Genomic DNA, 25,476 nt, shown 5'->3' with positions numbered 1-25,476 from the left:
GTATCGAAGCCTTGTCTTACCTTGGAACCTTGGCCTGCTGCAGTGTGTCCCCTCCTTCCCTTACCGTATCATATCACGGAAATGTAAAAGTAAAGCAGATGGTATTTGAACACCAAAAGAGCCAAGATCTCTGCGGAGACAGACAGTGACGTGAAAGGATCCTTAGCACCGATTATGCTATATACAATGGGGATGTTCATGAAGGGTTGTGCATAGAGCCTATCTATGTAAATCAAATGACACTTTCAATGCGGTAGGGGAGTCCACAATATCAAAGTGTTATGATTAAATTATTTATGAGGCAAATAATCCCTTTATAAAATGAACAGTCACTCCTTGTTTTATTATCTGAATAAATCCAGACTTTCAAATACGGGGTTGACTTAAGATAGTAGCCTACATCTATATTTATCATATGTGAAGATTTTTCTGACTTGGGTATTGAATAGGAAGATGGGGATCTGCAGCTGGATCCTCTAATTGTTAGAGACCATTTAAAATATAATGGACATCATGACTCGTAGTTAAATCCATCCAGCTACCTTTACTGTTTACCAAGTACCTAACAGGTAGGCCATTGGATGGGGCAAAACTCAGCTGGGAAATGGAAAACAAGCCCAGCACTGGCACTGCCTTCAGTCTGACAGTTAGACCACAAGAGAGTCATAAATGTAAATTCACCAATATAGTGAGCCAGGGTAAGAAAACCAGAAACTCTTATGGTCCTGGAATTCTACATCAGTATTAAAATGAAACCAAGTATATTTCAAAGCAAAGACCATTATATTAGACCCAGAGTTATTTTGTACTGATGAAAGATAACCTCTGTAAGGAAGAAGAGGTAGTTGTGACTCTTTTTTGCATCAAACATCTAAAAATGCATATCTTCAAAATATGTAAAACTAATGATCCGAAGTATGAGAAAATAAGCAAAGCTACTTGTAGGACACCTTAGATCTGTTGTTTTACATGACAAATTAAATAGACAAAGTCAAATGGTAATATGCAAGATTTGAATAGTATAACTAATGAGGTTAAATAATATAATTTATGAGTGAATAGGGATATGGAACATTTAATAGTATATTTTATTAATCAAAAATAATTATATTGTGTATGAATATACATGTACATGATATATATTGGAATATATATGGGGTATATGTGTGTATATATATTTCCTTTTTTGCATTAATAAGTTCTTTTTTATTTTATTGTAAATTGACAAATTATGATTGTATATATTTATGAGGTACAAAGTAATGTTGATATATGTCATAACACAACATTTCATACAATGTGGAATGATTAAATCAAGCTAATAAGCCTACCCATCACCTTAAATACTTATTTTTGTGGTGAAAATATTTGAAATTTGCTCTCTTAGCGATTTTGAAATATACAACACAGTATAATTAACTATAGTCATCATGGTGACAACGTAATCTCAAAAAACATATTCCTCTTGTTTAGTTAAAACTTTGAACCCTTTGGTATTCCCCATTTTTCCCAACCCCTCAGACTTTAGTCAGCACCATTCTACTCTACGCTTCTTAGTTCTGTTGTTTTAGATTCCACATAGAAGTGAGATCATGTGGTATTTGTCTTTCTGTGCCTATGTCTGGCTTATTTCATTTAGCATAATTTCCTGCAGCTTCATCCACGTTGTCACAAATGACAGAATTTCCTCATTTTTAAAGGCAGAATAGTATTTCATTGTGCATATATACTACCTTTTCTTTATCCATTTATCTGTTGATGGACACTTAGGTTGATTCTATAATTTGGCTATTGTGAATAGTGCTGCAGTCAACATGGGATAGTGCTGACACTTAGGTTGATTCTATAATTTGGCTATTGTGAATAGTGCTGCAGTCAACATGGGATAGTGCTGCAGTGAACATGGGATTGCATATATCTTTTTAATATAATTATTTCAAATCTTTGGATATGTACTTAGAAGTGGGACTGCTGGATCATATGATAGTTCTATCTTTAGTTTTTTTGAGGACTCTCCATAAAGTTTTCAGTAATGGCTATACAAATTTACATTCCCATCAACAATGCGTAAGAGTTTCCTTTACTTCACGTTGTCACCAGAATTTTGTTTTTGTGGCAGGATCTGGTTCTTTTGTCCAGGCTGGAGTACAGGGGTGTGATCTCGGCTCACTGCAACCTCTGCCTCCCAAGATCAAGCCATCCTCCCTCCTCAGCCTCCTAGGTAACTGGGACTACAAGTGTGCCACTGTGCCTGGCTAATTTTTGTATATTTGAAGAGATGGGGTTTTGCCATGTTGCCCAGACTGGTCTCAAACTCCTGAGCTCAAGCAATCTATTCCCCTTGGCCTCCCAAAGTGCTGGATTACAAGAGTGAGCCACAGTGCCTAGTGCACTTGTTATTTTCTGTCTTTTTCATAGTAGCCATTCTAACTGGGGTGAGATATTATCTCATTGCAGTTTTGATTTGCTTTTCTTTGATAATTAATGATGTTGAGCATTTTTAAATATATCTGTTGGTCATTTTTATGTCTTCTTTTGAGAATTGTCTATTCAGGTTCTTTGTCCATTTTTTAATTGGGTTGCTTGTTTTCTTGCTATTGAGTTGTTTGAGTTCCTTATACAGTTCATCTTTGAGCAATGCGGGGTTTAGGTGTGCTGACTCCCTCTACATTTGAAAATTCTATTATAACTTTTGATTCCCCCAAAACTTAACTACTAATAGCCAACTGTTGACTGGAAGTCTTACCAGTAACATAAACAGCCAATTAACACGTATTTTATATGTTACATGTAATATATATATACTATATGCTTACAATAGAGTAAGATAGAGAAAAGAAAATTTTATTGAGAAAATCATAAGGGAGAGAAAATATATTTACTATTTATTAAGTGGAAGTGAATAATCATAAAGGTCTTCATTCTTGTCATCTTTATGTTGAGTAGGCGGAGGAGGAGGAGGAAGAGAAGGGGTTGGTCTTGCTGTCTTAGGGGTGGCTGAGGTGGAAGAAGTGGAGGAGGTAGAAGGGGAGGGAGGAGAGGCAGGCCCACTTGGTGTAACTTTCTGGAAATACATCATAATTTCTGTATGGCTACTTTTCTTTTTTGGAAAATGTTGTAAAGTTTATCTTAAAATGTTTCTATACAGTATCAGTCTTTCTTCTGCTATTTGCTTTAGCTTCAGTGCCCATATCATAGAAGTGTTCATGTCATAAAAGAAGTCAAAGTGATCTTAAATAATCAGAACGGTTCTGCCAGATTGTCTGTTGTTAATTTGCTTTTTGGTACTTTTATATCCTCCTCCTCATCATAAGGCACTAGTTCAGAAGCATTCCGTCAAGTTGTCTTCTGTCAATTCCTCTGGTGTGTAGCGTCTATTAGCTCTTGAATTTCTCCAAGATTCATATCTTGATATCTTCACTCACCACCTTTTTTCCCACTGTATTCACAATCACTTTCATGATTTCCTTGATTGGCTTTGTCATAAATCTTGTGAAGTCATACACAACAGCTGGGCACAGTTTTCTCCTGCAGGAACTTATTGTTGGCTTGATGGCTCACAGCTTTTTCTATAACAGTGATGGTGTCTTCAATGGTGTAATCCTTCTAGACTTTCATGATGTTCTATCAGGGTTCTCTAACATAGCGTTGACATCCTTTCCACAGAGTACTGTGTATAATGAGCCTTCAAGGTCCTTATGATCCCCTGATGTAGAGGATAGTTAGAGATGTTGTGCTTGGGGGCAAGTAGAACACTTTGATGTCGTTGATGTTGAACTCATAGGGTTCTAGGTGGCCAGGGGCATTGTCTAATATGAAAATAATTTTAAAAGGCATTCCCTTACTGGCAAGATACTCTCTGACTTCAGGGAAAAAGCATCAGTGGAACCAATCCAGAAAAATTGTTCTTGTTTAAGCCAAAAGACTGGCAGCTGATGTTTATCTTTTCCCATCAAGACTTGGAGGTTAGCAACTTTATAGATAACAATCCTGACCATAAACCTGACTGAATTTGCACAAAACAGTAGAGTTAGCCTATCCCTTCCTACCTTAAATCTTGGTGCTCTCTTCTCTTCCTTACTAGTAAATGTCCTTTGTGGCTTTTTTTTTTTTTTTCCAGAATACAGCATGTTCATCTGCATTAAAACCCTGTTTAGGCAGGCATCCTTTCTCTTCGATGATTTTTTAATGGCTTTGCAATATAGTTTGATATCAGGTAGTATGATGCCTCCAGCTTTGTTTGTTTTGTATAAGATCTTGGTGATTTTTATTTTTATTCCCTATGAATTTTAGGATTTTTTTTCTATTTCCTTTTTAAATATACTTTCTGGCCATTTTTCTCTCTCTTCATCTTCTGAAATTTCTATTATGTGAAGGTTAGTTCCCTTGATTGTGATTGTGTCACATAATTCTTGTAGGCTTTCTTCGTCTTTTTCATTCTTTTTTCTTTTTTCTCCTCTGGTGAATAATTTCAAATATTCTGTCTTTAGCTCACTGATTTTTCTGCTTAATTGAGTCTGCTGTTGAAGATTTCTATTGTATTTTTCAATTAAGTCATTGTAATCTTTATCTCTAGGGTTTTTTATTGTTTCTACTTCTTTTTCTACATTCTAATTTTGTGTATTATTTTTCAAATTTCATTTAATTTTATATCCATATATTCTTGTAGTTCACTGAACTGCTTTACAAGGATTCTTCTGGATTTTTTTTCTGCCACTTTATAGATCTTCATTTTTTATTCTGTTATTGGAACTTTGTTAGCTTCTTTTGATGATTACAGATGCTCTTTGACTTACGACGGGCTTATGTCCTGTTAAACCCATAGTAATTTGAAAACTTTGTAAGAAATGTGTTTAATACCCCAATAAACCAATTGTAATGTCAAAAAATTATAAGTTGAACCACATAAGTGCTGATGCTCCTTGACTTACAATGGGGTTATATCCTGATAAGTACGTTCTAAGGTTGTATAGTTGTAAGTTGAACCATCATAAATTGGGGACCGTCTATATTTGTAATCCTTGTGTTCTTTCATGGGTGTCTGCACATTTGAAGAGACAGCTTCCTTCTGAGTGCAGTGGTATAATGACAGTCCACTGCAGCCTTCACCTCCTGGGCTCATAAGATTCTCCCACCTCAGCCTCCTGAGTAGTTGGGACAACAGGTATGTGCCACCATGCCTGGCTACTTTTTGTATTTTTTGTAAATATGGGGTTTCACCATGTTGTCCAGGCTGGTCTTGAACTTGTGGGCCCAAGTGATCTACTTACCTTGGCTTCCCAAAGTGCTGGAATAACAAGCATAAGCCACTGCATCTGGCCCCAACAGTTTGTTCTTCTGGTCTTTACAGGTATTCTTTGGCAGGGATTGGCCTTTACTTCTTAGTCTAGGGTGTGATTCTTATTGGTTCAGGTGGTAATGACCCCATGCAGGAAGAGCTTGCTATAGTTGGCTGGGCTGCTGCCTTTGCTCTGAGGTCTGATGGGGCTGCTGTCTAGGCTCCCCTGCCTGGGGGAGACCACTGACTGGGCTCTGCTATAATTTCTCATTGGACAAGGTTGTAGGGTATATTTCCTGGCTGGGTGGTACTACTTTTTGGGTTCAACAGTTATGCAGGGCTGCAGGCTGGACTCTGAGTTTAGGTGGAGTTGCTGCTCAGGATGGATGGGGTCTGGAGGCTATGCGGCATAGAACTGCACCGTTGAGGATTGCCTCTTCCTGGGTAGGGCCTTGGAGTGGGCTCTGAGTCTGGATCGAGTCACTCTTTGGACTTCTGGGTCCAAACCCTGTGAACCCCTATGATCCACAGAAGTGCCCTGTGTTGGTCATCTCCACATCTCCCTCCTGGGTAAGGCATTGGGGTGGTCTCTGAGGCTAGATATGGAGGCTATCCATCTAAAGACTCAAACCAGGCTGACCTTCTCATCATGTTTCTGTGAACAGTGTGCTTGGCTTCGCAAGTGAGCTGTACCATTGGCTGGTGTCTCTGATTTTGCACCACCACTGGGAGGAACATAGAGCCATCACCAAAATTTGCACACTGGTCCCTGTGAGCTCTGCCTCCTTTCTTTGTTTATACCTAACCCCAGGAGGTCTAGCCATGTCATTACTGCCAGTATTCCCCATGAGGTCAGACAGACAGGAGTGGACTTTCTGGGAAGTGTCTCAGAATGCTGGGGAGCCAGATGTCTAGAAACTCTGTTTTTTTACTGTATGGGCCCAGTTAAAAAGATCCTCTTGGCTGGGCACAGTGACTCAAGCCTGTAATTCCAGCACTTTGGGGGGCCGAGGTGGGTGGATCATGAGGTCAGGAGATCAAGACCATCCTGGTAAACATGGTGAAACCCTGTCTCTACTAAAAATACAAAAATTAGCTGGGCATGGTGGTGTGTGCCTGTAATCCCAGCTACTCAGGAGGCTGAGGCAGGAGAATTGCTTGAACCTGGGAGGTGGAGGTTGCAGTGAGCCGAGATTGTGCCACTGCACTTCAGCTAGGGTAACATAGAGGGACTCTGTCTCAAAAAAAAAAAAAAAAAAAAAAAAGAAAAAAAATCCTCTCTCTGCATCACCATGCTGATTTGGGAAAGCAGGAAGGGCAATATGGTCAACGTGAGATTGTTCCTCTTCTAATGTGGTTTTTGATTCAGCGGCCTATTCTTTCAGCTGTCTCCATTTCTTTCTCAAGTTTGTAAGTTTTCACAAAAGTGTTCTTGTCTTTGGATTGTTGCTTGTTGGACTTTCTGTAGAGGGAAGTGAAGCCAAGTGAAGCCTGGGATTTCCTATTCTGCCATCTTGCTGATGTCACACCTACATATTTACAGAAAATTCACATCGTGCTTGTAACATTTATGAGAGATTGTAAAAAACAAAACAACAATGACAACAACAACAAAAAACCCAAAAGCCTTAAATGAAGACTTTAGTGAATTCCAGAGTCTTTCTTACTCTTACTGGCCTTGTGCCTTAGACCTCTGGTTTAGCCCCTGTTTCCAGCTAGCTTTTAACAGGTTGTGATGATGAAAAGAAAATATACCTCTCTCCTTTCATAATACTGTGAAGTAGCGCATATAATTCATCTTCCATATTTATATACATATATCTCTTTTGTGCCAGAGCATAATTTTGAGATTCTTTTTTCATTATCAAAATCAAATGGATCTATGCTAATCATAACTTATCTGAGCCTGTATTTGTCACATTTGAGTATTTTAAATCATTAATTCCATTTGTATTGTATACCAACATTTACCATCTAAAACACCTGGCTATTCTTTTGTAGGGTTTTTCATTAGCTTTTTTGAGCTAAAGCTTAAAGAAAATCAGGGACCAAAGAAAGGCTAGAAAGTGACTGGAGGTATCATAAACATCAATTAAGTTCTTTGAGAAGCAGAAGGTACATCATGGAAGTCAGCATTATTCTGAATTCATTTCATTGCCTACTCAGTCCAAATTTTAGTGTTTACAACTTAAACTAATAACTCACTGGCACCTTGCATTTCCTGTGGCTTAATGGTTAAGAACATGGGCTTTGAAGTCATTGTCCTGAGTTCAAATCTGAGGTCTACCACCATCACCTATGTGACTTTGGGCCAAACACATATACTCTTTATACCTCCATTTCTTCATCCATAAAATTGAGATACAAATTATAACTGTCTGCAGTGGGCAGAATACTGTCTTCCCTACCACCACCTATGGTGTCCATATCTTAATCCCTGAAACCTGTGCATGTTAGGTTACATTGCAAAGGGAAATTAAGGTTGCAGATGGAATTAACATTATTAATCATCTGGCCTTAAAATAGGAAATTGTGCTGGATTATCCTGGTGGGCCCAATGTAATCACAAGGGTCTTTAAAAGTGGAAGCGTGAAGCAGAAGAGGAAGTCAGAGAGTTCGGAAGATGTGATTGTGGAAGAATGTTCAAAGAGAGACAGTGCCACTGGCTTTGAAGATGGAGGAAGGGGGCCATGAGCCAAGGAATGTGGGTGGCCACTAGAAACTGAGGAAAGCAAGGGAATAGATTCTTTCCTAGAGCTTCCAGAAAGGGATGCAGCCCTGCCAATACCTTGCTTTTACATGATGCATACAGTGTCAGACTTCCGACCTACAAAACTGCAAAATAATAAATTTGTATTCTGATACCAAAGTTGTGGTATTTTGTTATAGCAGAAATAGAAAACAAATGCACTGCCATATGGGTTTGTTGTAAGGGTTAGGAAATGGAAACCTTTAGGACAGACCTGCCACATGGTAAATGCTCAGTTAGTATTAGCCACTATTACTATCCATTGGTACTTCAGTTTCCCTTCTGTCTTTGTTCTTTTGTGGTAGTTGTCTTGTAATTACCCAAATTTGTGGGTATCTTCCCTACCAAGACTATGGCCCTAGGTGTTTTTCACTCTCATTTTAGTCTATACTCAGCCTCCAGTAATTTGTCAAAATTCCCATTTCAGAGTTCCTACCATTTTATGGTTCCAGCAGCTTCTGTTCCAGGTAAGTAGATCTTGGCTGTGACTCTCTGGATTTGCCTGTCTCTCCAGATTTTAGGGTGGTAGTTTGCCCTGCAAGTTCAGTTCTGTTGGGGGAGGGGGTCCAAGGAAAGTCACTGGTTTTTACTCTGTTTTGTTTCATTATTATAAGGACATGAGTGCTGACTTCCAAGTTCTTTACATGTTGGTACTGAAATTGGAAGTGTGGGCAGTGCTCTTTACCCTATGGCTTTAATAATCTTTCTATACACATAAGATCTTCCTCTCTACACGTGACTTCTTTCTGATTTCCATTATCTGGTTTCCACTTCACTGATTTCATTTCCAAACATGCTTTTTCTGTATTTTCTATTTAGGTTAGTGGCTTCTCAATCTAAGGGATAGTAGGTAATTTGATGTGTATGAAATACAGGGTACAAAACAGGCTCATAATCGGGGAGATTACCCTTAATTCTCCAACTTTCCTGAATCCTTTTCTTCAGAATTAATAAGTCACCAAGGGCTGTTGTGTCTACCTATGCATGTCGCCCACATCCTTGCTGTCATTGCGCTAGTCCTAACCCTTGACTCGGCCAAGCAGAATATTTTAAACCACTTTATCATCTATACTGCCTCAGAGTTGGATCATAGGTTGGATCATGTTACTACTGTATTTGCTAGTGCTACCATAACAAAGTCCTGCAGACTGGGTAGGTGAAACAACAGAAATGAATTTTCTCATGGTTGTAGAGGCTGGAAGTCCAAGATCAAAGTGTCTGCATGTTTGGTTTCTTCTGAGGCCTCTCTTTTTGGCTTGCATGTGGCCATCTTTTCTCGAGGTATTTACATAGTCTTCTCTCTGTGCATGCACACCCCTGGTATCTCTCTGTGTATTCCAGTTTCCTCTTCTTATATGGACACCAGTCAGATTGTTTTAGGGCCCACCCTGATGGTCTCATTACCTTAACACCTCTTTCAAAGCCCCATTTTCAAATAGTCACATTCTAAAGTCCTGGGAGTTAGCGCTTTAACGTATGAATTTTGGGGAACACAATTTAGCCCATAACACCGACTGTATCCCTCTATGTATTCTGTACTTGTGAATGTATAATGAATCACCTACGAAGATTTAGAAAATACTGATTTTGGGGTCTCACCCAACTTCTTGTAGGTTCTGAATCAGTAGGTCTGAAATGGGGCTGAAAATACATTTGGGGTGTGTGTGTGGGGTGTGTGTGTGTGTGTGTATGTTTACATTTCTCCCTAGTGCTTTCCCAGGTTTCCTAGACTCTTTAACATTATTGGTGAACATACTATAAATGTTCATACCTTTGCTCATATTTGTTTTTTAACTGGAAATTCTCTTCCTACCATACATCTATGAAAATTAATTTAGCCTTCTAGGCTAAGCTGGAATATCACCTTTTCTGTTATCTTTTTCTCATTCTCTCCAGAGATAATCCTGCAATACTGTGATTTTATTTTAGTTTATATAAGTACTGAAGAATTTATTTTGTTTTATATTATAGTCATTTGCCTTCTTCTTTCACTAGCTTTCTGAGACCAAAGAGGACATATTCTTTATTTCTGTATATATGAAACAATGGAAGTTGTTCTGAACATAGTAGATAATTAATCCATCTTTGCAGTGTGAAAAATGAACTAGTTAATAAATGCTAATATTTTTAGTGTGACTTTTTGTACAATGGAGACCATTGGGCAAAAAATGAACATATCAAATGCAAAACAAGTGGCAGCCTTTTTTTAAAGAAAAATACTTTACTTTTTTCGAAAAGCAGTTTTAGATTTATAGCAAAATTGAGAGGAAGGTATATAAATATCCCATGTACTACCTTCCCCTCACATGTACATTCCCCACCAGAGTGGTACATTCGTTGCAATTGATTAACCCATACAGACATATCATAATCTCCCAAAGCCCATGGTTTATATTAGCATTCACTCTTAGTGGTGTGCTTTCTATGGGTTTGGATTGCCCTAAAAATCTGCTGTACCCTACTTGTTCATCCCTCCCTTCCCCTCACTTTTGGCAACTACTGATCTTTTCACTGTGTTCATAGTTTTGCCCTTTCCAAGATGTCATATAGTTGGAATCATACAGTATGTAGTCTTTTCAGATTCGCTTCTTTCACTGAGTAATATACATTTACATCTCCTCCCTGTCTCTTTATGACTTGATAGCACATTTCTTTTTTTTTTTAGCTCTGAATAATATTCCATTGTCTGGATGTACTACAGTTTATTTATCCATTCACCTACTAAAGGTCATCTTGGTTGCTTCCAAATTTTGGCAATTATGAATAAAGCTGCTCTTTACATCAATGTGCAGGTATTTGTGTTGACATGTTTTCAACTCTTTTGGGAAAATATTAAAGAACACCATTGCTGGATTATATGTTAAGAGTATGTTTAGTTTTTTAAGAAACTGTTAAACTATTTTCCAGAGTGGGTCCACCATTTTACATTCTCACCAGCAATGAGTGAGCATTCCTGTTGCTCCACATCCTCACCAGCATTTGGTGTTGTCAATGTTATGGGTTTTGGCCATTCTACTAGGTCTGTAGTGGTATCTTGTTTTCTTTTCCATTTCCCTGTTTACATATGATGTGAAGTATTTTTTCACATATTTATTTTCCACTTTGTATCTTCTTTGGTGAGGTGTCTGTTAAGGTTTTTGGGTCATTTTGTAATTGGGTTGTTTGCTTTCTTGTTGCTGAGTTTTTAAGAGTTCTTTGTATATTTTGGATAATAGTCCTCATTAAATGATATATCTTTTGCAAGAGTGGCAGAATTTTTGTTCAGTATTCTTTTCTTGAATTAAATATCCTTAACATTACACATAAACAGTATTTTTAATGTGTATTTTCAATTTGGAACTTTTAATATTTAAAAATTTCTCTTGATGAAGATATGTGATAATAGGAGGGGGGCAAAGTGAAGGCATTATAACAACTTTTGGTAATTGCATCTTCTTCTACATTGCATTTTTCAGGGCAGAGTATTAATGGTCCAGTTCTTGAAGATAAATGGATTCCTCAATGTTTATTTGTAGTATATCCTTGTTTATCTTCCTAATGAAGAACTGCATCCTTAAAGCTGGCATAATTAGGTGGACTTGTCTATTAGCTGAGCCACTAAGCTTTATTTTCCTGGGTCAATGAATAACAGAAACAATCCGCAAAATAATTAAATCAGTTAAGACCCAATTTTGGGGTAAGGAGCTGGGGTCTGGCATTTCCTTTTTGTTAGTTTTTCAAAAAATATTAAAACTTCAATGCTTGGCCAGGTGTGGTGGCTCATGCCTATAATCCCAGCACTTTGAGAGGCAGGCAGATAGCTTGAGCCTGGGAGTTCAACACTAACCTGGGCAACATGGCAAAACCTCGACTGTACAAAAAATACAAGAATTAGTTGTGTGTGGTGTGGCACTCCTGTAGTCCCAGCTACTTGAGAGGCTGAGGTGGTAGGATCACCTGAGCCCTGTAAGGGTGAGGTGAGGCTGCAGTGAGCCAAGATTGCACCAGCACTCCAGCCTGGGCTACAGAGCAAAGCCCTGTCTCAAACAAAACAAAATCTCAATGTTAAACTTTCTAGAGAATGGATTATCACCTTTCAAGTCATTTTTCCAAACCCATTTCTGAACCAGGACAGGCAATAACAGAGATTGGCAGGGGAAGGACTGATGTCTACTCACAAGGGAAAAAGGACTCTGCGTTGAAAACACAGATGAGCCTTTGGATGTGGAAATTTACAAGGCTCAGAGAGCCCTGAAACATCTTTAGAAGTGGAGCCCAGCAGAATAATGGGAGGCTGTGTGCTGGCTTGGCAATGGAGCCTGTCTGGCACAAACTACACTGTAAACAACTCCTCAAACATTTGCATCTGCATACATGACATTAGATTCTCCAAATGTCCAATTAAACACTTGTCAATGGAAGAAATGTTTGTTTCCTCAGCTGACCTGTTGTCAGCCTTGGCCCTCCTGATGAGGAAACAGTTTCAGCTGATAGTGTTGTATGCTCTTCCTTTCTGGGCCTAATCTTGTCCCTCTTGAGAACTGTGGAGACTGTGCCAAGCTGTGGACCATGGGATTAGATTAGGTAACTAAAGAAAATACACAGGCTCTGAGCATTTTTGAAACTTAAGAAAATCTTTAGTTTCTTTTGCACAGTTGTAAACCATTTGTGCTTAAAAAATTATAAAAGTGATTGCAGTTGAGATAAAGAGAAAAGAGCAGTGCTGATATGTGTTTATATACTTCTAAGGGCTGACTTCATTTTTTCAACATCTTAACAAATTTATATTGAACAAATATTAATTGTGTGTGGGGGGGGTATGGTGTGTGTGTGTGTCTCTGTGTGTGTGTGTCTCACCATCTCTGTTGACAGAAATGCTCAATTATAAGTCTCTGTGACTGGAAAAGCAGTGAAGGACTCGGATACACGCCGTAGAAACATAAAGGAAGCGAGGAAGGCAATATTGGAGAAGAATCAAAAGAGTTTAAATTATTCTTTGGAAAGTTGGAGTTTATAAATTAAAAAAAACTGTATGACCTTGAGCAAATTTCTATTTTTACTAGTGTCAGTTTCCTAATCCATAAAATAGGGAATATAATGTCAAGAACATCGAAAGTTATTGTTAAAATTAAATGAAATGATCTGTGTAAAATACAGGAACACTTGCCACATTGTAAATGCTCAAGAAATGCTAGCTAATAATGAAATATGAAATAATACTTGTTTGGTCCAAAGTTGTTAAGCATTCCTATCTGGTAAAGAGAAGGAGCAAAGGAACAAGAGAAAAATTAGATAATTGGTACAGTACAAACAGAGAATTTGGCTTTGGAAAGGAGGATGGGCAATTTTTTCACTGGGACGGGAGCTCAGAATGACTGTACAGGTAAAGGGATAGAAGAACTTTAAGGTGAGGATGAAGAAAGACAAAGCATGTCATGGTCATACTATTGTTTCTTCAGTTATGTAGAAGAGGAGAGCTTTTTCTGAGCATGAGGGGGAGTAGGAGTGAAATTTGAGGCTTAAAGAGAATGGAAAAATTTCATAACAGCTGCTGTGGAGAATTTGATAGGTGTCAACTGAAGATAAATATAAGGGTTGTGCAGCAATGCAGAGGATATGACTGAGGTCAGACAGCCTTAGTTTATAGTGGCATGATTTTGGGAATGTAGATGACGGCATTATATACCCTGGAGCCAACACAGAGAAAATTCAAAATTAGCTTTGAGGAATAAGAAAGGAGGTGAGGAGTAAGGGTAAAGGCATCCTAAGGTGCTAATGAAAATGCTGTTGAAATCATTAACCACCAAGTAAGGTTGTGAGCCAAGATTAATCTGAAGTGGTCATTTGTGTGGATAGAAGTACAAACAGACTGGAGATGGGGAGGCCCTTCACTGGACAGGCAGCATGAATCTAGCTGCCGCTGTACCACACACATGCTGAATGATGATGATATAGGAATGAAGGAAACACAATTCACTTGGGCAGCTCAACAGCATTATTTAAGCTCTCAGTATATACTGGCTAGATCATCCATATGACAGCAATGCTTCCCTTGAAAATCTTTCAGTCTAGTGATATGCTCTGGATTATTTAAACTCAGACCATGGGGTACTTTGAAGGAGGTAAGCAGAGGGTCCTAGGAAACCATAGAAGAGGACATTCAACATGACCTGTGAGAAGAAAGGGCAGGTCAGGAAAAGTATCCTGGAAAATATCTTGCTTGAGCTGAATCAAGATTATTGTAGGAGAGCTGGGGTAAAGAATGGCAGAAAAGGGAGAGGCAAAAGCAAGGGAGAAAAAGCAAGGAAAAAGCAGAGCAAGGGAGTAGTTTGGCTAGGGCAGATAAAAGATTTCAGAGAAGAGATAATTGAGATGAGCTACATATGATGCTATTGCCAAGTGAGAGAAATAAGGAAGACATGAATGGAAGTGATAAATATTGTATTGGTAGGAACAGAAGAAAGAGATGTCAGGAGAATAGAATGATGAGATTTAATGACTGATTGAATACGTGTGGAATGAATAGGTGATTTTACACTCTCGAGCCTGAATTATAGGGACAATTATGGTTTCATTAACAGAAAGAGGGAAATCCTGAGTTAGGGAAGATTTAGGGGAAGGTGATGAATTTGGAGATGTTGAATCAGAACATATAGTTTCAAGTGAAAGTAATGCAACTAAGATGGGACTAAACCAAATGAGAGAATTTGTAACGTTCATAATTAGTAAGTTCATAGGTGCATCTGGATTTAGGCATGCCTGGTTCTCCAGGGTTCAAATATGATATGGGCTCATCTCTTTCCCTATGATCTCTATCTCTTGGATTAGCTTGTCTTGCTTATTTTCATTCCAAAGACAGGCTCTCAGTATATGGTAGGCAAATGGGTACCTCCAGGTTCGCATTTCAGCAATCCCAGTGGAAATAACTTTTATTTCCAACATCTATATATTTTAAATGTAGATTTTATTTTTATTCAGGTATAGTGAGGCCAGGAGATCAGGAGAAAATTGCCAGTGAATATATATTTGTTACTCATACCTCCTATGATATGGGAGCACACAATGCCATGCAGACCACACAGGGAAGCACCAGGGTCATTTAGGATGCAGAAGGAGTGAGTAAAAGAGCCTTTATTTTGGGGTTTGTGGAAAGGAATGGATGAGTCCAGGCAAGCAGGCTCAGGTTTGGCTAGTTTGAATGATTTTCGTGGGCTCTGGGGTGTAGAGTTCTTTAGCAGGACGTCTGGTATCTAGCCCTGTGGTTATAAAGGCAGGAGAATATTGACTTAGTATGTGAGGACTTGATAAGGGAGGTCATGGTGGTGGGATGGGCTTTGGATTGGCTAGTTTCTGTATGAAAGGCACAGTTACAGGGGTGTTATTTGCTATCACTAGAAATTAGCTAATGCTGTGAGGGACAGTCCCTCCTGGTCCATTAAGTCCCTGGATGCCAGAACATTAAGAATACAGAAAATAAGAGAATATAGTTAATACACTGTATACCAATGTCAGGAAAGATTCTGATTTGCCTTACTTGAGTCATCCCAGCTCTGTAGTTTAGGTGCAGAGTACAGGGTGAGGAATGGTATTGTGATTGACAGTCAACCTAGACCAGAGTGTGGGGATCAGAGAGGACTATCCTAAAGAAAATAAAGCCAGAACATGGGAAAGTATGCTGGTAAATCAAAAACTATATCTACTTATATATCACAAGGTGGCTAGAGCCATCTTGGGTGAGATGACCAGGTGGCCTTTCAAATATGGCTTTTGGTCTCTAGACTTTGAAGAGGCTAAAGGTTTTTATTTTTGTTTTAGCAGCTCTCATTGTACACCATGTGTTAGGAAGCAGAAGGAGTGAGTAAAAGAGCCTCCCGGGCGTGATGCTCCTCTTCTGTCCTGCTTTTCTAAAGCCTATATAGTTCCTGAACTCAGTGTTAAAAAGCAAACTGGAGTTTTAGGCATCATTTAGGTTTTCTGATTCCCTTGATGAGGTATCAGTGTTTTCCTCAATGCCTACGTCAGAAACTTTAGCTTTGACTGCCCTCCTTTCCCTTCTATCAAATCATCTATCTTCTTCTGAAATACCTCCCAGATTTACTTCTTCCTTACTGCTGCCTTTCTAGTCTCTCTTTTTTGATCTAGCTTTCTAAATATTGCCAGAGTTATCTCACTGGGGAAACATCACCCCCACTTCTCCTAAAAAGAAATCTACCCCCGCCATTTGAACATTACAGAGAGTAAATGGTGTGTGCGTATTACATGGGTGAGTGCCGGAAGACCTAGATTAAAGTCACTTCACGTTCGTCCTCTGCATTTTATTAAAGATATTTGGTGGCTTACATGAGAAAATGCATGTTTAAAACTTCTTATAAATTGTAATGTAGTTCAGATGATGGTGATTTTTTGATTTCTCTAATTTTGAAACTCTAATTTTCAGTCTCACACTGTCACCCGGGCTGAAGTGCAGCGGCACGATCTCGGCTCACTGCAACCTCCGCCTCCCGGGTTCAAGTGATGCTCCTGCCTCAGCCTCCCATGTAGCTGGGATTACAGGTGTGTGCCACCACGTCCGGCTAATTTTTTTGTGTTTTTAGTAGAGACAGGGTTTCACTATGTTGGCCAGGCTGATCTCAAACTCCTGACCTTGTGATCCTCCCACCTCGGCTTCCCAAAGTGCTGGGATTACAGGCATGAGCCACCACACCTGGCCTTATCTCCTTTGTCTAAATGAACCTCTCTGTCCCCACACTTAGGCCATGTTTCTTTCTATCTTTGTATCTTTCTATATTGTTCCCAACCCCCAAATCCCCTTCTTTTTGCTCTCCTCTCTGCCAACTAAATATTAGCTATCCTTCAAAGTGTGTCTGAAGTCCTGTCTTTTATATGAAGTCTTTTCTAATTATCCAGATCACCTATGTTCTCTATTTTTCTTACACTTCAATTTCACTAATGATTATTTACCTTTAATTATTATGTATCTTTTATTCTCCACAGTATGTTTGATGCTTCTGAGGGCAGGGATCCTGACTTTTACTTCTTTTGTAGCATGGACAGTTCTGGGTATAAATAAAAAAATAGTTGCTGATGATTAATTATTAATTGGGGAAAAGTACTAATTTGCAATAATCACACTTTGGATATAGTTTGTGAGCTTCCCTTTTCCTCATGGGAAGAAATAAGTTTGGATTGATTGGGCTGACAGATGTTGAAACAATTTAGTTCAGTTAGACAAATCCTTATTGAGTTCTAGAACATATGGGTAACTGCTGAATAAATATTCATTTGTTCATTTATTCAGTCAACAAATATTTATTGGATATCCATTGTTTGCCCCACACTGTGCAAGTTACCATAATATACGTCTGCAATCAGACATTTAGATATTGAGAATCTAAACATGAATCTGACATGGCTCTCATCTTCAATTTGCTTTATTACATGACCAAGGATGAGATCATTGGGTATTATAAAGCATTACAGAAAAGTAAATGATATGCTTGTGGACATTTGAAGAAGGCAGTAATTTATTCTGACTCGGGTAGTTCAGAAGAGGATTCACAGAGGAGACCATATTCAGGAAAAAATGAAACATGTAGAAAGGAAATATTAACACTCATGTTTGCTTTGTGAAAATTTTGCATTTTACATAGTGTGTTGTTAAAAATTAACATGTTGGAGAGTTTCCATTTCTAGGAAGATGGAGTAAATGTAGTTTTTCCTGTTTGTCTCCTAAGTACAACTAAAAACCCTTGACAGTATATATATGAAACAAATGTAAGAAAACTCTGAAAGGTGGAAAGAATAAGGCAAACCAGCTAGAGACCTCGGGACCTGAGGAATGACACATTACTGAGTTCTCTGGGTTTTTCTTTTTGCTTTGTATATCTCAGACTTAGAGCTGAACAAGTGGGCAACTTGGAGATGCCAATGGTGCAGACAAAAAAAAAAAAAAAAAAAAAAAACCTCCAACAAAAGCCTGTTTTCTCTAACAAAGGACCCATAAAGGGATAATCTAGCAAGACAAAACTTTTAGAAAGTAACCACTCTCTTCCAAACAAACACAGAAAAAATTGTGGCCCCACCCTTATGTATTCAGCAAAGACTGAGTGAGTATCTTAGATGTCTACTCTTATAAGGCTGTGATGAGGTATTTGAACATCCCTGCCAGGGTAGGGTCAGAGAAGACCAAGTAGAGGTCTTTCCTTCCCATCAGCCGGTGATGAGCCTCCTGCCACCCCCACCACATCCCCACTTGTGGTGTCATTAGAGACCATGCAGGGATCTTGGACTTGTGGCCTAATTGACAAAAATGCACCTCTCCTTTGCCCTGCTGGCATGATGTCAGAGGAGATCTAGTGGACTTTTACTATTTTCCAGAAGTAATGAGGCCATCTTACCACAGCATCAGTGGATACCACATGGAGGATCTACGACTCTCACTCTCACTCAGAATGTATGAGGAGACTTTCCCCCTCCTTGAGTGTCAATGAAGGCCAACTAGAGAACCTGGACTTGTCCCTCTATCTGGTATTGATGAGGCGGTGACACCTCCCACCCTCCATTGCCCCTGCAGTAGCGTCAGAGAAAGCCAACTAAAATGGATGTGGAGTCTCATAACATAATATAAATGTCCGGGTTTCAATTGAAAATTACTTGTCATAAGAAGAACTAGAAAATCTCAAACTCAATGAAAAAAACAAGTAATAGATGCCAACACCACGATCACAGAGATTTTAGAATTATCTGAAACAGATTTTAAAGCAGCCAGATAAAAATGCTTTAACAAGCAATTACAAGCATGCTTGAAACAACTGATAATGTAGAAAGCCCCAGAAAAGAAATAGAAGGTCTCAGCAAAGAAATAGAAGATGCAAAGAAGAATCAAATGCAAATTTTATAACTGAAAAATACTATAAGCAAAATAAACATCTCAGTGAATGGGCTCAACAGCAGAATGAAGGAAGAGATGAAAAGAATAAGTGGACTGGATGATAGAGCAATAGAAATAGCTCCATTTGAAACACAGAAAAAATACACTGAAAAATAAAATGATCAGACCCTTGGGGAGCTGTGGTACTATGAGTTGATTATCCCTCATCTGAAAATCTGAACTCTGAAATGCTTCCACATTCGAAACTTTTAGGAAATGCTCATTGGAGCATTTCAGACTTTGGATTTTCAGGTTAGAGATACTGAACCAGTAAGTATAATGAAAATATTCCCAAATCAGAAACAGTCCAAAACCTGAAATATTTCTGGTCCCAAACATTTTTGGATAAGGGATACTCAACCTTCATAAGAAAATATCTAACATTCATGTCATCATTGTCACAAAAGGGAAGCAAAAAGAGATCATGGTTGAAAAAAGCACACAAAGAAATAGTAGCTGAAAACATTCCAAATTTGGTAAGACATAAACCTGTAGATTCATGAAGCTGAGTGAACCTCCAATAGGATGAACCCAAAGAGGTTCCCACCAACAGGCATTATAATTAAACTTCTTAAAACTAAAGACAAAGAACAAAATCTTGAACTCAGCCAGAGAAAATGAACACCTTACCTGGAAGGAAAAACCAATTTGAATGAAAGTGTATTTCTCATCAGAAATTATGAAGTCCAGAAAGGAATGGCACAATATGTGTGTGTGTGTGTGTGCGCGTGTGCACATGCGCGTGCACACATGCGCGCATATATATATATAAATTTTTTTTTGAGACGTATAGTATAACTCTGTTGCCCAGGCTGGAGTGCAGTGGCGTGATCTTGGCTCACTGCAAGCTCTGAGGAATGGCACAATATTTTTTAGGTGCTGAAAGAAAATAGCTGTCAGCCCAGAACCTTGTATCCAGAAAACATATTCTGCAGGAAAGAAGGAGAAATCAAGACATTCTCAGATAAAAGAAAACATGCTCAAGCAGACCTACCCTAAAAGAATGGCTAAAATAAGTTCTCTAAAGAGAAATGAAATGATAAAAAAAGGAACTATGGCTGGGCACGGTGACTCACGTCTGTAATCCCAGCACTTTGGGAGGCCGAGGTGGGTGGATCACCTGAGGTCGGGAGTTTGAGACCAGCCTGACCAACATGGAGAAACCCCATCTCTGCTAAAAATACAAAAGTTAGCCGGGCATGGTAGTGCATGCCTGTAGTCCCAGCTACTTGGGAGGCTGAGGCAGGAGAATTGCTTGAACCCAGGAGGCAGAGATTGTGGTGAGTTGAGATTATGCCATTGCACTCCAGCCTGGGCAACAAGAGCAAAACTCTGTCAAAACAAACAAACAAAAAAACTATGGAACAAACATTAGGAAGGAAAGAAAGAACATGGCAAACAAATATATTGGTAAATACATTGGCTTTTCTTTCCTCTTGAGTTTTCTTAATTATGTTTGACAGGTAAGGTGAAAATCATTACACTTTTGTATTAGTTTGTTCTCATACTGCTATGAAGAATTACCAGAGACTGGGTAATTTATGAAGAAAAGAGGTTTAATTGACTCTGTTTCACGGGCTATACAGAAGCAAGACTGGGAGGCTGCAGGAAACTTACAATCATGGTGGAAGGTGAAGAAGAAGCAAGCACATCTTCATCAGGGCAGAGCGGGAGAGAGAGAGTGAAGAAGGAAGTGCCACACACATTTAAACCATCAGATCTTGTGAGAACTAACTTAATGTCACGAGAATAGCAAGGGAGAAATCCACCCCCATGATCCAGTCACCTCCCACTAGGCCCCTCCACTGACACTTAGAGATTACAATTCGACAAGAGATTTGGGTGGGGACACAGAGCCAAACCATATCAACTGTCTAATATGATTATAAATGTATATAGAGAAAATTATATTGTAAATGTAGAAGGGCAATGGGATGTAATAGGAGGTAAGGTCTCTATATTTCAAATATAGTAAAATGGTAAAATGATGACATTAGTAGACTTTGCTGTTATGTATGTATGTCTAGTAGACTGTGATGTTATGTATGTTACATTTGTATAATACTTAGTGACCACTAAAAAAGCCATGCACAGGGATATATCTAAAAACCCTGTAGATAAAGCAAATTTCTAAAAGATGCTCAAGTAACCCACAGAAAGATAGGATGAAAAAAAACCTAGAGAAACAAAAAACAGAGAAGAAAAATAGAAAATAAGAAATAAAATGGTGGACAAGTTCTAATATATCAACAATTACATTAAGTGTTAATGGTGTAAATGTAACAATTTAAAACAGATTGCCAGAATTGATTGAAAAACATGATCCAACTCTATGCTATGTACAAGAAACTTACTTCATATATAAACATATAGGCAATTTGGAAAGGAGAGAAAAACATATGTATTTGATTCTTGTTAATCATGGTAGTTCTGTATAACTGCTGTGAATGCTGAATTAGCAAATACTAAACTGCTGTTCCTAGGGGAGATACAGAGCTAGATTCCTGCAAGCCTCTGGCCACATTTTTCTCCACTGGCCAATGAATAATTTTATTTTGTGTGTTCTGTTTAGACACCTTACTGAGTATATATTATTGATTCATTAACTTTGAACATTGCCAAGAACACTAGAACTCATATCTGAACGCTTATCGCACACACATGATTTCTCTGTAAGGTACATCACAGCTTTCATTTGCTTAGGAACAATAGGCCTTTAGTACTATGCTTGAGGCCATTTTAAACAGTAAAATCGCCAACAAAAAGTACAAACATATCAAAACTGTGGCACTAAATAAACTGTGAGAACAGTTGTTTACAGCCTGAGAGCTAAAACAAGAAGGCAAAATATTTACTTGTTTGACCTTGGCTAGGAACATGTATATGGAGTGACTCAATTTTTTTATTTTTTATTTTTTTAGCTGCACTGTCCTTGTGCACAAATGACTGCAAAAGCAATGCAAGTATGATTTTGGGGTTACAAATACATTTTAGTGAGTAGGCAAATTAGCAAATATGGAATCCACAGATAATGAGGATAGATGGTGTCATGCAAAGATCAATCAAAGGAAAGCAGATATATTAATATCAGATAAAGTAGACTTCAGATGAAAGAAAATTACCAGAGACAGTAGACATTATCTAATGATAAAAGCCTTCCACTAATGTTTATAATAGCTGTATTTGTTATAGCCAAAATGGAAAGAATCCAGTTGTCCTTAAATTGATGAATGGTTAAACAAACTGTGATATATCCATACTATGGAATACTACTCAGCAGTAAAGAGGAAAAGACTATTTATATAGGCAATGACCTGGAAGAATCTTTAGGAAATTCTGCTGAGAAAAAAATCATAACGGTTATATACACGTTTCTATTTATATAACATTCTTTAAATGATGGAATTATAGAAATGAATAACAAATTAGTGGTTGCCAGGATTTAAGGAGTTTGGGTGGGGGTGGGAGTAGAGGGATGCGTGTGAAAGAACAGCAGAATGGATCCTTGTGGTGATAGACATGCTCTATGTCTTGACTGTCTCAATGGCAGTATCCTGCTTCTGATAAAGTACTGTAGTTTTGTAGGATGCTGCATTGGGGAAACTGGGGAAAGGTTACATAGAATCTCTCTGTATTCTTTCTTATAACTCAATGTGAATCTACAATGATCCCAACATAAAAACTGTAATTTAAAAAACTTAGGGTATTTTACTGTAGCTCCTTTCCTTGTACTTGATAATCTTACATCTTTTTGTCAACCAGTGATACACTGGTCTACAAATATTTATTTTGAATTCCTGCTTTGTTCTCAGCATTGTGGCTGGAACTATTAGGAATACAATTACAGAAGCTTAAGATTTAGAGTACTTATAAAAAAGTGTGCATGTGTGTAAAGCATATGCAAGTATGTCTGAGAGAGTAAACATAATTCTCATCTTTCAAAATTTTAGTGTTCCACTGTAAATTGTAAAAGCTATAGTGTAAAGTAGCCTTTGTAATCCTATTCAGCTCTTAACTTGCCAAGAATATCCTCTCAGGATATGTTGCTTCACTACAGTACCAACCATTGTGTTGTCAAATCCATGTGAATTATGCAAAACAAAAGAAAAACAAATGGCCTACCTAAAGTTTGGCAGCTACAACAAGGAAATATCAATTTGAGGTTTATTGTAATACATTAAATTTGAACGAATATTCTTCCAAGTAATTCTAGTGCTTTGAATGAATGAAGGATCATTTGAAGAATCTGCAACTCATTTCTAAAAGATTAGGAAAAAAGAGAAAAGAACATAGTTGCCAACTTCTCCTTGGTTTGTATTTATGGAATATATGAAGGTTTAGCATTTTAGATTCTTTCCTAATTCTCAGTTAATTTGCCTGTAGAATCTCTTTGAAGAACTACTTTTACATTTCTTTCATTTTGATGAGAAAGTTGAAAACTTGGGGCAACTAAAAAAAAGTGTTTAGCCTGAGTGATAGTTCATTAATATGATTTTTAGGGGCCTGGCAGAAACAATTAGATCCTATCAGGTCTCATGATTTAGAGGATTATTAAAGATTTAGGTGAAATAGAAAAGTATTTCTCCTTTGATAAAATCAGATAATTATCTCTCTGTGCAATGTCCAACACCAGCTTTCTATGTAATAAAAGTAAACTATGAAAACATAAAGGAGGCAAAAATAAAAAAAGCTTCATGGGGTTCTTAAACCATCTGTGAAAGTTGTTATTTTACAGATCATAAAGTAGGTAGTAAGCAAATACTTTGTTCCTTGACAGGGCTACCCCATTGTACCACTCCAAAACCATGGGAATGGTGTCCTGTGACGTTGTATAGTACATAGTCAGCCAGGTTCTGTGCAGCAGCCCTGGGACCTGCCATATACTCAACACTATTCTAGGTACTGGGGATATAACAGTGAACAGAACAGAAGAGAAATATTCCTGCTGTGATGGAATTTCCATTCTAGAGTGGAAATTGAGACAATGAGCCAAATGGATAAATTAATTTTATAGCATGCTTGGAGGTGGCATATTCTATGCAAAAAATAAAGCAAAGGAGTTGGAAAATGATTGCTAGGATTGGGGAGTTGTTTCAGTTTTAAATAGGTTGGTCAGATCACTTGAGTGCAGGAGTTCGAGACCAGCCTGGCCAAGATGGCAAAACCCCATCTCTACTAAAAATACAAAAATTAGCTGGGCTTGGTGGTGCGTGACTGTAATCCTAGATACTCTGGAGGCTGAGGCATGAAAATTCCTTGAACTTGGGAGGCGGAGGCTGCAGTGAGCCGAGATCACATCACTTTACTCCAGCCTGGAAGACAGAGCAAGACTCTGTCTCAAAAAAAAAAGAGGGTGGTGGGGGGAGGGTGGTGATCAAGGAGTGCTTCTTTGAGAAGTCAATGTTGTTTCTTTAAAAAATTTTTTAAAATATCAGATTCGGGGGGTACATGTGTGGGTTTGTTACATACATATAGTGTTTAACGGTGAGGTTTGAGCTTCAAGCATAACCATCACCCAAATAGCGAAGATTTTCAACAAAGATGAAGGTGTACTTTCACTCTGGGTAAGAGTGTGCGGGGCAGAAGGAACAGTTAGTACCAAGGTACTAAGATCAGAATATTGCCCTTCAGCAAAGAGGCCAGAATGACTGGAGCAGAGGAGGGGAGTGGTAGATGTTACCAGTGGAGAGTCTTGACTAGGAGTTATCCAGGTTCTTGGCATTTTGAACAAAGAATTGGAAAAAACACACACAAAGCAATGAAAGAATGCAGCAACAGAAGCACAGATTTATTGACATGAAAGTACACTCCACAGAATGACAGCAGACTTCAGCAAGCAGCTCAAGAGAAGTGGTTACAGAATTTTCTGGGGTTTAAGTGCCATCTGGAGGTTTCCCATTGGTTACTCAGTTACATCCTACATAAATGAAGTAGTGGCCCGTGACCAGTCTGATTGGTCACCATTCATGATCAATCAGAGGCTGAAGTGTTTACAAAGTTACACCCCTATGCAAATGAAGACTAGGCCCGTGACCAGCCTGATTGGTGGTGGGAGGGGACAAATCAGAGGTACTTTCCATTTGTCATCTGAGGGCAGAAGGGGGGTGTTGCAAAGGGAGTAGTAGCCTTTGATACTTTTGTTACATGGCAGTGGAAAGTTGGGGTTTCCCTTCTGATTTAGTTCTAGGAAGTCAGCGTGAATTGGCCTTAGGGTCCCTGCCTCCTGACCCTATTCTCCTGCCTCAGTAGAGATGAGGTCTGAACATAAGACGGTACTTGTGGGACATCCATAAGACTTCAGCTTTTACTCTGAGCAAGATAGGGTGCAATTTGAGGGCTCTAAGCTGGGAGGTGACATTAGCTGACTAGATAGCTGTGGGTGGTATGAACACTATATTGTCTGGCTAGTTGGGAAGTGGCTCAAATATCATATCGAATAAATCCCAATAAAATGCTAAAGTTAGAGCTGTAACTGAGGAAAATGATGGTTAGAAAAGAGAAATAAAAAACAAACCCATGACAAGACTTTTCTATTGCTTT

The 25,476-nt window shown here is 38.5% G+C and overlaps 1 protein-coding gene across 3 annotated transcripts in view; it reads left to right on the top strand.

The window, feature by feature from the left end:
* The window catches only part of LOC105476099 (carboxypeptidase Q), a 494,234-nt gene that overhangs the window by 5,374 nt on the left and 463,384 nt on the right, over positions 1-25,476 (top strand). The window contains exon 1 of one of the 3 annotated variants that reach the window (XM_011731754.3): positions 2,202-2,221. The exons of 1 other annotated variant lie outside the window; for it this stretch is intronic. The gene's annotated coding sequence lies outside the window, so the exon portion shown is untranslated. Of the gene's footprint in view, positions 1-2,201; positions 2,222-25,476 lie in introns of those variants that run through there. One more of the 3 variants, XM_071067973.1, reaches the window with a different exon arrangement.

Source organism: Macaca nemestrina, chromosome 8 (assembly GCF_043159975.1).
Source record: "Macaca nemestrina isolate mMacNem1 chromosome 8, mMacNem.hap1, whole genome shotgun sequence".
Classification (NCBI taxonomy): domain Eukaryota; kingdom Metazoa; phylum Chordata; class Mammalia; order Primates; family Cercopithecidae; genus Macaca; species Macaca nemestrina.
The sequence above is the reverse complement of the archived record's forward strand: the minus strand, read 5'-3'. Positions and strand labels throughout refer to the sequence as shown.